The following is a 13,591-nucleotide window of genomic DNA, read 5'->3' as shown; positions in this document are numbered from 1 at the left end:
GTGGCATTGTCCTAGGTCCAAAACCAAGTTGGCAAAATTATTCTTGTGACCACATAAATAACGGACGAACTTCACTTCACACATTTAAATTATTCAAAACCAACTACATATAGGAAAGTTACATCCGCAGATGGTTTTCCAACGTTTTTACACGTAACTCTCTTCTCATCCCGTTCCCCATCCCCGTCTGCAAAGGTAGCAAGGTTATCTTATTCCAACTCTGATTTTATACAAAAAATGAGTCGGGCATATATCAGATTATACATGCAACCTGTATAAGATTGTAGAAGGAGGTGGGGAACATAACACACATATCAACATTTATAAATACGAGGCCGTGCTGAAAAGTGATGCCTACGAACTTGTGTGTAAAAATTCGTAAGGGTTTTTAAGTGAAACAGGGTTATTACAACTGATTGAAGCGATTTCACAGCTCTACAATAAATTTATTATTTGAGATATTTTCACAATGCTTTGCACACACATACAAAAACTCAAAAAGTTTTTTTAGGCATTCACAAATTTTCGATATGTGCCCCTTTAGTGATTCGGCAGACATCAAGCCAATAATCAACTTCCTCCCACACTCGGCGCAGCATGTCCCCATCAGTGAGTTCTAAAGCATCGTTGATGCGAGCTCGCAGTTCTGGCACGTTTATGGTAGAGGAGGTTTAAACACTGAATCTTTCACATAACCCCACATAAAGAAATCGCATGGGGTTAAATCGGGAGAGCGTGGAGGCCATGACATGAATTGCTGATCGTGATCTCCACCACGATCGATCCATCGGTTTTCCAATCTCCTGTTTAAGAAATGCCGAACATCATGATGGAAGTGCGGTGGAGCACCATCCTGTTGAAAGATGAAGTCAGCGCTGTCGGTCTCCAGTTGTGGCATGAGCCAATTTTCCAGCATGTCCAGATACACGTGTCCTGTAACGTTTTTTTCGCAGAAGAAAAAGGGGCCGTAAACTTTAAACCGTGAGATTGCACAAAACACGTTAACTTTTGGTGAATTGCGAATTTGCTGCACGAATGCGTGAGGATTCTCTACCACCCACATTCGCACATTGTGTCTGTTCACTTCACCATTAAGAAAAAATGTTGCTTCATCACTGAAAACAAGTTTCGCACTGAACGCATCCTCTTCCATGAGCTGTTGCAACCGCGCCGAAAATTCAAAGCGTTTGACTTTGTCATCGGGTGTCAGGGCTTGTAGCAATTGTAAACGGTAAAGCTTCTGCTTTAGCCTTTTCCGTAAGATTTTCCAAACCGTCGGCTGTGGTACGTTCAGCTCCCTGCTTGCTTTATTCGACGACTTCCGCGGGCTACGCGTGATACTTGCCCGCACGCGTTCAACCGTTTCTTCGCTCACTGCAGGCCGACCCGTTGATTTCGTTGAACTTCGTCCTGAAGTGTCGTTGCACTGTTATGACTGACTGATGTGAGTGAATTTCAAGCACGACATACGCTTTCTCGGCTCCTGTCGCCGTTTTGTCTCACTGCGCTCTCGACCGCTCTGGCGGCAGAAACCTGATGTGCGGCTTCAGCCGAACAAAACTTTATGAGTTTTTCTACGTATCTGTAGTGTGTCGTGACCATATGTCAATGAATGGAGCTACAGTGAATTTATGAAATCGCTTCAATCATTTGTAATAGCCCTGTACATCTTTATTCTTCATACCTACATAATACACTCCTGGAAATGGAAAAAAGAACACATTGACACCGGTGTGTCAGACCCACCATACTTGCTCCGGACACTGCGAGAGGGCTGTACAAGCAATGATCACACGCACGGCACAGCGGACACACCAGGAACCGCGGTGTTGGCCGTCGAATGGCGCTAGCTGCGCAGCATTTGTGCACCGCCGCCGTCAGTGTCAGCCAGTTTGCCGTGGCATACGGAGCTCCATCGCAGTCTTTAACACTGGTAGCATGCCGCGACAGCGTGGACGTGAACCGTATGTGCAGTTGACGGACTTTGAGCGAGGGCGTATAGTGGGCATGCGGGAGGCCGGGTGGACGTACCGCCGAATTGCTCAACACGTGGGGCGTGAGGTCTCCACAGTACATCGATGTTGTCGCCAGTGGTCGGCGGAAGGTGCACGTGCCCGTCGACCTGGGACCGGACCGCAGCGATGCACGGATGCACGCCAAGACCGTAGGATCCTACGCAGTGCCGTAGGGGACCGCACCGCCACTTCCCAGCAAATTAGGGACACTGTTGCTCCTGGGGTATCGGCGAGGACCATTCGCAACCGTCTCCATGAAGCTGGGCTACGGTCCCGCACACCGTTAGGCCGTCTTCCGCTCACGCCCCAACATCGTGCAGCCCGCCTCCAGTGGTGTCGCGACAGGCGTGAATGGAGGGACGAATGGAGACGTGTCGTCTTCAGCGATGAGAGTCGCTTCTGCCTTGGTGCCAATGATGGTCGTATGCGTGTTTGGCGCCGTGCAGGTGAGCGCCACAATCAGGACTGCATACGACCGAGGCACACAGGGCCAACACCCGGCATCATGGTGTGGGGAGCGATCTCCTACACTGGCCGTACACCACTGGTGATCGTCGAGGGGACACTGAATAGTGTACGGTACATCCAAACCGTCATCGAACCCATCGTTCTACCATTCCTAGACCGGCAAGGGAACTTGCTGTTCCAACAGGACAATGCATGTCCGCATGTATCCCGTGCCACACAACGTGCTCTAGAAGGTGCAAGTCAACTACCCTGGCCAGCAAGATCTCCGGATCTGTCCCCCATTGAGCATGTTTGGGACTGGATGAAGCGTCGTCTCACGCGGTCTGCACGTCCAGCACGAACGCTGGTCCAACTGAGGCGCCAGGTGGAAATGGCATGGCAAGCCGTTCCACAGGACTACATCCAGCATCTCTACGATCGTCTCCATGGGAGAATAGCAGCCTGCATTGCTGCGAAAGGTGGATATACACTGTACTAGTGCCGACATTGTGCATGCTCTGTTGCCTGTGTCTATGTGCCTGTGGTTCTGTCAGTGTGATCATGTGATGTATCTGACCCCAGGAATGTGTCAATAAAGTTTCCCCTTCCTGGGACAATGAATTCACGGTGTTCTTATTTCAATTTCCAGGAGTGTATGTGTAGACATCTTACTCCAGAGGAGTCAGAACCGTAGATTGTAAAATGGTGTTATGTTTGGTAACCATGTCGGCGTGCGAGAAACGGCGAGGTGCATTCGACTTTAGAATTCGAAGAGATCATCCCCACATGGAGCACCTGTCCATCATAACAGTGACAGTCCACACACGAGCGCTGAGACATCTGCAACAATCCGACATCTTTGGACCGTTGTCATTGATCAATTTTCATGCAGTTTCGACCTCTCCCCAGCCCTTTTTCATCTGTTTCCAAACACTTTCCAGGACTTCAGTTTGATAATGACGAAGTGGTGCAAGCAGAGATGAGATTGTGGCCCCGTCAACAAAGTTATACATTCTGCAGTGACGGTATCAACAAACTGGTCTCTCGTTGCGAGAAAAGTATTTGTCACCAGAGTGAATATATTGAGAAATAAATGTGTAGACACGAAGAAGAAGGTAGAATTTTAATAACGTTTGATTTATTTAATATGTCTGAAGAGTTTACATACGAAAAATTCGGAGCCTTGTTTTCAGCACGCTTTCTTAGGTATATTTTGTATCAACTGGACAGACTGAACATGTAGCGTTTCTGCAGCTGTTGTGACCTCTGGTGCTGTACTCCCTTAGAGGACGGTTGAAAGATAGCTACAGACGCTTGACTGCAGCACTTATTTTCGAACGTTCCAGCTTCTGCTATGCTGTTAGTGTTTATCAGTTTTGCCAGTAACCCTTTCTACAGATATTAACCTAACATATAGCAATTATATTTTCGCAGAGTAATTTTGAAATTATTTCACGATTTAAAGTACCAGGGAAGCAGGTTGCTAGCCTTACTTGCCCCGAGTCCCACTGAGTTTTACCCCTAACGGTTGAGGGAGTAACCGGTGGATTTGGTAGTCTTTGCCGTATGAGCACAAAGGTGACCACGCCTCAGAATATGTCCGAGATGCCCAGCCTTATTCCAAAGTAACTGGTATCCCGACTGTCGGGACCACTTACTTGGCCACTCATACGTTGCCCGTGGTTCATGAACTAGGACAGATTTCGAGGTACAATGGGATAGGAATGATGATGGAAATAGGATCACATTTGAGGAAGCGGAGAAAATGGTCAATAGATTGCAGTGCAATAAAGCAGCTGGGGTGGATGAAATTAAGTCGGAACTCATCAAATACAGTGGAATGTCAGGTCTTAAATGGCTACACAGGATAATTGAAATGGCCTGGGTGTCGGGACAGGTTCCATCAGACTGGACAAAAGCAGTAATCACACCAATCTTTAAACATGGAAACAGAAAAGATTGTAACAACTACAGAGCTATTTCTTTAATCAGCGTTGTGGGTAAAATCTTCTCAGGTATGGTTGAAAGTAAAGTGCGAGTATTAGTTGAGGACCTATTGGATGAAAATCAGTGTGGGTTTAGGCCTCTTAGAGGTTGTCAGGACCAGATCTTTAGCTTACGGCAAGTAATGGAGAAGTGCTATGAGGGGAACAGGGAACTGTATCTATGCTTTATAGATCTAGAAAAGGCATATGACCGGGTTCCTAGGAGGAAGTTATTGTCTGTTCCACGAGATTATGGAATAGGAGGCAAACTTTTGCAAGCAATTAAATGTCTTTACATGGATAGTCAGGCAGCAGTTAGAGTTGACGGTAAATTGAGTTCATGGTTCAGAGTAGTTTCAGGGGTAAGACAAGGCTGCAACCTGTCTCCACCGTTGTTCATATTATTTATGGATCATATGTTGAAAACAATAGACTGGCTGGGTGAGATTAAGATACGTGAACACAAAATAAGCAGTCTCGCATATGCGGATGACTTAGTTGTGATGGCAGATTCGATTGAAAGTTTGCAAAGTAATATTTCAGAGCTAGATCAGAAATGTAAAGACTGCCAAATAGCAGGAACAAAGTTAGAACAGGTTCAAGTACTTAGGATGCATATTCTCACAGGATGGCAACATAGTGAAAGAACTGGAAGCGAGGTGTAGCAAAGCTAATGCAGTGAGCGCTCAGCTACGATCTACTCTCTTGTGCAAGAAAGAAGTCAGTACCAAGACTAAGTTGTCTGTGCACCGTTCAATCTTTCGACCAACTTTGTTGTATGGGAGCGAAAGCTGGGTGGATTCAGGTTACCTTATCAATAAGGTTGAGGTTACGGATATGAAAGTAGCTAGGATGATTGCAGGTACTAGTAGATGGGAACAATGGCAGGAGGGTGTCCACAATGAAGAAATCAAAGAAAAACTGGGAATTAACTCTATAGATGCAGCAGTCAGGGCGAACAGGCTTAGATGGTGGGGTCATGTTACACGCATGGGAGAAGCAAGGTTACCCAAGAGACTCATGGGTTCAGCAGTAGAGGGTAGGAGGAGTCGGAGCAGACCAAGGAGAAGGTACGTGGATTCGGTTAAGAATGATTTTGAAGTAATAGGCTTAACATCAGAAGAGGCACCAATGTTAGCACTGAATAGGGGATCATGGAGGAATTTTATAAAGGGGACTATGCTCCAGACTGAACGCTGAAAGACGTAATCAGTCTTAAATGACGATGATGATGATGATGATTCACGATTTAATAATCTGAGAGCTGGTTTTCAACCTTTCTTCGGGACTTTAGAGCTGATTTTCATTTAGTTCTATGGAAATATGATGTTAAAAATTATACCTGTCACACGGTCAACTCGAAAATCTCTGTTGATTTCCTTACTCTGGAGAACATGGCTCATACAGCTATTATATTTTCGCATAGTAATTTTGAAATTATTTCACAATTTAATTACCTGACAGCTGGCTTTTACCATCTTTACCTTTCTTCGCGAGTTTAGAGCTGATTTTTATATGGTTCTAGGGAAATGTGATGTTCAAAAATTATACCTGTCACACGGTCAACTCGAAAAACTGTCGATTTCCTTACTCTGGAGAACATGGGATCAAGCACTTCCTTGTTCGGAAATTGTCATTGTCTATACCGCACTGCACATGGCATATTATAGGTGTGACAACAGTTGGGTTGGGTTGTTTGAGGGAGGAGTCAAAACGGAGAGGTCCCTGGTCCCATCATAGGAAAGAACGGGTAAGGAAGTCAGCCGAGCCCTTTCAAAGGAACCATCCTGGCATTTGCCTGGAGCCATTTAGGGAAATACAGGAAAACCTAATTCAGGATGGCCGGGCGCGGAATTGAACCGTCGTCGTCCCGAATGCGCGTCCATTGTGCTAACCACTGCGCCACCTGCGCCACCTCGCTCGGTGTGACAACAGTGAATTACCGCTTATGGAAAGTAGAAACGTAAACAGCATTAGGATACTGCTAAGTTCATCGTATTGTTGGCCGTACAGGAATTTATGTGACATGAATATCAAACAAAACTTAATCAGATTTAATTTCTACTGCAACATCAGTCAGTCTCTTCCTGAAGCCACGAGTAATAATATGTGTTTTTTTGAGCTGAAGTTATATTCAGTTCGTCACCCAGCGAGCTTCCTCGGAGAGTGTATAGGTCATGAAAAGTGGGGTATCCAGAAGGGCGACAAACTCAGTACTTTATAAGACGCCTCATATTTACGTCGACAAAACTCAACAAAGCTCCTCCAGAACTAACATCTCACATTATTCTTCTGCAAGCGTATTCATTGTTATCTCGTCAGGGTCTATCGCACTATCTCTTAATATCTGGTGACAAATCTCAGCGTTAATAGATGCAGGTACTATAAGGAAAGAAATTTTGAATCCATGGAAAAATTCCTTTGTTATTAGTACTTGGAGCAGTGGATTACCATAACAAAAATCACATAGGTGAAAGCAATGACAGACGAAAACGAAAGGAAAACGAATAACGTATTCAGCATCTCACGAAGAACTGCGTTTAAACCTACAAAAAGAAAAGACGATAATTGGATAAGTGGAGCACGAAATGGGTTGTCATTCCTATAGCTGCACTGAGCAATGGCAATTGAAGAGTATATTTCTTTTCTGTGCCTTCCTTTGGCTTTTTTTCTCCTTGTCAAATTATATAGATATCACAACGGAAGGCAGTGAGCTAAGAGGAAGGAAAAGAAGCAGAGTTTTCTTGCTTCTAAAGGCACTGGGTAGTTGATAAGCGCAGTGCTGGCAGAGCTCGTTAAGAGCGTGCTTTGTGACGCTGTTAGTCGCTTTTGCCTGTGGCTTAACCTCTCCCGTCGTTGGTTGAAGGAAAGCTTCACCCGGAAGATAGGACAAACGGCAGAGGGAAGTCACAATGACCTTTCTTTAGCTGCCGTTCCGCAATGTCCACTGCGTTCCTTTTAAATAGGCTTTTAGGATAAGTCCCCGGTAAAAGCCTTACAGATTAACTGCACAGTGCAATTGGCATAAATAATTTCTCATTATGTTACCACATCATGATGTAAAAAATATACTGGATAAAGCAATGTTTCATTCGCGGTTACAATGGCCAACTTCTGGGTTACCAGTAGGCCCAGAAGAAAGCCACTGTAGCCGTGGCCGAAACGTTGGTTTCTTCAGTGCAGTCTTTTACATCATGACGCGGCGCCATATTCAGAAATTTTTATCGTCAACTGACTCTAGCCGCGGAGGCCTACACAGGTCGTTGGCTGGCTGGTTTGTGGGAGGGGGGACCAACCAGCGAGGCCATCGATCTCATCGGATTAGGGAATGGTTAGGAAGAAAGTCAGCGTGCCCATTCAAAAGAACCATGCCGGAATTTGTGTGAAGCTATTTAGGGAAATCACGGAAAACCTAAGTCTGGATAGCCGGACGCGGGTTTGATGACCGGACTTGGGTTTGAACCGTCGTCCTTTGGAATGCGAGTACTGTGCGCTAAATAGTGAGGCACCTCGCTCGTTCCTACGCAGTTATATATGCATAGTTCAAGTTTTATTCTTTAGTGACCTGTAGACAACCCTTGGATACCAGCATAGTATACACCAGTATTCAGCGTTCCTAAGTTTCTACTTACATGTTAGGGACACTGCTTCTCGTGTTTTCTAATAATCTTTCAGCAGTTACTTTGTAACACGCTAAGCTTATAATGGCTGCAGGTAATACAAATATAGTGACAAACTGTAAGTGAAGGACAGACTCAGAGGGGGCTCGTAATCAATTTTCATTGACATTAAGAAAATACAGCCGTCCTGTAACTGTCACTGCTTTTAAAAAATTAACTAATATTATTCAGGAGGTGATTCCCAGATTTCCATGGAGTCATCCAGAAGATATGAGTGTGAAGTATAACAGGGCCACCAATAGGCCGATAAAATTCTTAGAATTATTCACTGAAGAGCCAAAGGAAATGGTACACCTTCCTAATATCGTGTAGAGCTCCCGCTAGCTCGAAGAAGCGCCGCAACATGACGTGACATGGGCTTGACTATTGTCTGAAGTAGTGCTGGAGGGAAGTGGCAGCATGAATCCTGCAGCGCTCTCCATAAACCCGTAAGAGTACAAAGGGTGGAGATCTCTTCCGAACAGCACGCTGCAAGCCATCCTAGATATGCACAATAATGTTCATGTCTGTTTGGTGGCCATCGGAAGTTTTTAAACTCAGAAGAGTGCTGCTGGAGCCACTACGTAGCAATTCTGGACGTGTAGAGTATTGCACTGTTCTGCTGGAATTGCCCAAGTCCAGCGGAATGCACAGTGGACATGAATGGATGCAGGTGATAAGAAAGGATGATTACGTACGTCTCATGTGTCCGATTCGTACCTAGACGTATCAGGGGTTCATATCATTCAAACTGCACACGCCCCACACCATTACAGAGCCTCCACCAGATTGAACACTCCCCTGCTAACATGCAGGGTCCATGGAATCATGAGGTTGTCTCCATACCCATACATATCCATCCGCTCGATATCGTTTGAAAGGAGACCAGGAGACGTGTTTTCAGTCATCAACAGTCCAATGTCGGTGTTGACGGTCCGGGCGGGGCGTAAAGCTTTGTGTTGTGCAGTCATCAAGTTTACACGAGTATGTCTTTGGCCCCGGAAGCCCACGTTGATGATGTTTCGTTGAATGCTTCGCACACTGGTGGCCCAGCATTGAAATAGGCAGCAATTTGCCGAAGGATTGCATTTCTGTCACGTTGAACGATTCTCTTCAATCATCGTTGGTCCCGTTATTGCAGGATCTTTTTGCGGCTGCAGCGATGTCGAACATTTGATGTTTTACCGGGTTCCTGATATTGACGATACACTTGTGAAATGGTCGTACGGGAAAATCCCCACCTCATCGCTACCTGGGAGATGCTGTGTCCTATCACTCGTGCGCCAACTATAACATCAAGTTCAAACTGACTTAAATCTTGATAACCTGCCATTGTAGCAGCAGTAACTAAACTAATAACGGCGCCAGACACTTGTTGCCGACCGCAGCGCCGTATTCTTCCTGTTTACATATCTCTGCGTTCGAATACACATGCTGATACCAGTTTCTTTGGCGCTTCTATGTAGCTTTACCCTACATTAAATTCGAAGCAGTGTTTTTTTAACACTTGTGGGTTATACATAATATAGCAGTTATATTTTGATTACATTTATTCGGCAGTGTCATTTTGTGTCGATTTTCCTGTAACTACTCGTTCCAAGTGGGGGTCCAAAAACATGTAGTACGAGTTATATGTGATGTAAATTGAACAAAATTTAACGCAATTCCACAAGCGTGATTACAATATCCCATTTGGGATGTATGAATTTTCTTCCAATTTTTCATTTTTTACATAGGACAATTAGCATTTGTCAGAGGTTTGGAGGGCGCATGGGTGGAGAAATCTGACGACCCGTCGATGACATCATCAGTGATCTACTCTGTACCAGAATGCTCTCACTCTATCTACACCCTTGTAGTTACCAGAACGTTTATGAGTTGTCATATAGTACAACAACGGTTCTCTATCACATCCGAATTTCCGAAGTATCTGGGTATTGCAAGATACACTCAACCATTCAAATGGAGACTAACAATGACTACTCTTTCGGAATCTGTCAGGCGTTGATAACGTTGTGCTACAGGAGTATGCAATATCTCAGTGTCACATTATCACTTAACGTCTGATTGGTTTCACAGCCCCTATACAGTCTACCAGGACTGCCAGTAACACTACACAGCAACAGCATAAATGCACTCTATTAGCCGTTCAACCTGTTAGACAAAAACGCAATTCTAATCATTTTCATTTTCACATGGACCAGCAATGTGTACATGTGTCATGTTACATTGATATTCAACCACACACACACACACACACACACACACACACACACACACACATATATATATATATATATATATATATATATATATACTGAGGTGAAGAAAGTCATGGTATAGCGATATACACACCTTCAGATGGTGGTAATATCACGGAAACAAGATATAAAAGCGCAGGGCATTCTTGAGTCTGTCACTCGGGAGATTCATGTGAAAATATTTACGACGAGATTTAACCTACTTTGAATGCGGGATGGTAGTTGACGCTATACACATGACACATTCCATTTCGTAAATCGTTAGGGAATTCAGTAATCCAAGATCCACAGTGTCAAGAGTGTGTGTAGAATACCAAGCCTCAGGCGTTACTTCGCACCATGAACAACGCCATCAACCTTCACTTAACGGCGGAGAACAGCGGTGTTTGCGTAGAGTTGTCAGTGCCAACAGACAAGCGACACTGCATGAAATAACACATGTGACGAACGTATCCATTAGGACAGTGCGGCGTAATCTGGCGTTAATGGGCTGTGGCAGCAGACGACCGACGCGAGTGCCTTTGCTAACAACATGAAATCGCCTGCAGCGTCTGTCCTGGGCTAGTGACTATATAAGTTGGACCCTAGACGACTGGGAGACCGTGGTCTGGTCGGATGAATCCCGATTTCAATTGATAAGAGATTTCAGTTGTGAAGAGCTGACGGTAGGGTTCGAGTGTGGCGCATATCCCACGAATCCATAAACCTAAATTGTCAGCAAGTCACTGTGTAAGCTGGTGGTGGCTCATTGATGGTGTGGTCTGTGCCTGCAAGGACTGAGGGAGATAGGACAGTGGTCAGCACACTGGATTCGCATTCGGGAGGATGACAGTTCAAACCAGCATCCAGCCAGCCAGATTTAGGTCTTCTGTGATTTCTCTAAATCGCTTAAGACAATTTTTGGGATGGTTCCTTTAGAAGGGCATGGCAGAAGTCCTTCTCCTTCGTTCCATACTTCGAGCTTGTGCTCTGTCTCTAATGACCTCATAGTCGACAAGATATTAGATATTAATCCCTTGCTCCTGGGTCCTCTGGTCCAATTGAACCGATCATTGACTGGCAGTTGTTCCGTTCGTGTACTTGGAGCCCTATTGCAGCTATTCATATTCCCAGCAACAATGGAATTTTTGTGGATGACAATGCTCAATGTAACTGGGCTACAATTGTTTGTGAATTGTTTGAAGAACATTTTGGACAATGATTGGTCACCCAGATTGCCAAACATGGACACCAATGAAAATTTAGGGGACATAATCGAGAGGTCAGTTCGTGCAAAGAATCCTGCACCAGCAACGCTATCGCAACTATCGGTGGCTGTAGTGGCAGCATGCATCAGTATTTCTGCAGGGGACTTGCAACTACTTGTTGAGTTCATGCTACGTCGAGTGTCTCCACTACGCCGGACAGATCCATGACTTTCATCACCTCAGTATATCGCATTCACACGCATGTTCAGATGAAACAGAAAACCTCGAACGACTAGAGGTAGGACGTTCATATTCTGCAGAAATGCTTAGCCTTTGAAACACGTCGGCCCGCGGGTTCAAGATCAACATCGATAATGCTGCGAAACACCTCCTACCGGTAAAATGTGCCTGCTGCTCTCGTTGTCATTATGAACCGAAGGTAATGGATGAACGTGACTTGAGCAAACAAGCAGGCTGCCTCGCGAACAGTACCACCAAGTCAGTGAGTCGGAAAGAAGGTGCATTAATGGCGTAAGAGAATCTGATGTATGTATACGGGAATTTGCTGCTCGTGTGGGAAATGTGTTTCGGCAGTGCAACGGGTGTGTGCAGAATGTTTCAAGTCGCCCCCCCCCCCTCCCACCACGAGAAGATCGATACTTCATCCAAATGACACCTCATCCTCGACTGGCGCAACAATGGAACAGTGGAACACATCGTACTCTATTAGGGGTGAGAGGTCATCGCCGTTTACTGGGGTTGCATTACATGAGCGTCGTCCATTCCTCGCCTACCTTCGACGAATGTGCAGAAACATGCTAGACGACAATGGTATATGGGGACAGGAATGACATCAGATAGTGTTTTCTGCCGAATCTGGGTTCTGCTTGTTTGAAAGGGATGGCAGCATTTTGGTTTGCTGCAGACAGGGGGGAGTGGCATCACACAGACGGCACTTACATTCAAGGTCTTATTGTGTAGGATGCTATTGGGTACAACTACAAACCACAGCTCGTTCGTGTCCAGGGCATCCTGCGAGCTGTAACATTACCCTTTCCGCAGAAACATCTCATACGCTATTTTCAAGCAAGATAATGCATGACCACAATGCATTAACACGTGCCTTCTTGGTGTCATGTCACAGGAAGTCAGCCTTTGGTCCTGTCCCGCCAGATCACCAGACTTACCTCAATCGAAAATGTGTGCGATATGGTGAAACGACATGTGCAACTCTGTGACCTAATGCCAATAATTGCAGATGAACACTGGAACAAGGTGAATGTAGCATGAATGGGTATACCACAGGACATCATTCATACCTTATTCGGGTCGATGTCATCACCCATTGAACAAGTTATCAGGGCCCATGGTGGAGCCTGTGCATTCTAGGTAACAGGACACATCCTGAAACGAGGTGACTGAAATGCTAATCACTTCTGCAGAACACCCTTTGAATATGAACGTCCTATAATTAGTCGCTCAAGGTGTTCTGTCTTTTCTGGATAAATAAAGGTGAGTTGTTTTGCACTTCTTGTCTGGTGTTTTGACAGATATTTGCAATTTAGTTTTTGCTGCGTGTAGCTGTAGTTGGCCCAAATAAATTTTGCTGATCACGTCCATCATGCAGATTTCAGTGTCGACAAAGAGGGCAGTCAGTTTCACGTTAAAATAAAATAATTTTTAAACCAGAGTTCTACGTGCCCATTAGCTGTTCATATGCTGCTCAGACTCTATTCTGGGTGTTTCACTGTCCCTATTATTACATTTCGATAAACTTCGTAGTCTGAACCACCACAATCACGATAAATCATTTTGAGAAATAGGACTGCTACGGCTGCTAAATTCTTTTATTGTTAGTCAGTATTGGTTTTAGAGCACTTACAGCTGCATCTTCTGATTTAACTAATTTTTATCAACTATTTCGTTGTGTTCCAGTTGTTCTATTCGAAAGGGCTTGCGTTCTGCTCACTCAGTGCCCAGCACGCAACACATCTCTGTTACACGCCCCTTATAATTTGTATTTTGATCAAATGTTAT

At 45.0% G+C, this 13,591-nt stretch overlaps 1 protein-coding gene across 1 annotated transcript in view; it reads left to right on the top strand.

The window, feature by feature from the left end:
• LOC126259554 (glutamate receptor 1-like) overlaps positions 1-13,591 on the top strand; it is a 545,373-nt gene that overhangs the window by 392,813 nt on the left and 138,969 nt on the right. The gene's annotated exons all lie outside the window — the stretch shown is intronic.

Source organism: Schistocerca nitens, chromosome 5 (genome assembly GCF_023898315.1).
Source record: "Schistocerca nitens isolate TAMUIC-IGC-003100 chromosome 5, iqSchNite1.1, whole genome shotgun sequence".
Taxonomy (NCBI): Eukaryota; Metazoa; Arthropoda; class Insecta; order Orthoptera; family Acrididae; genus Schistocerca; species Schistocerca nitens.
This window is presented reverse-complemented; position numbering and strand designations above follow the sequence as displayed.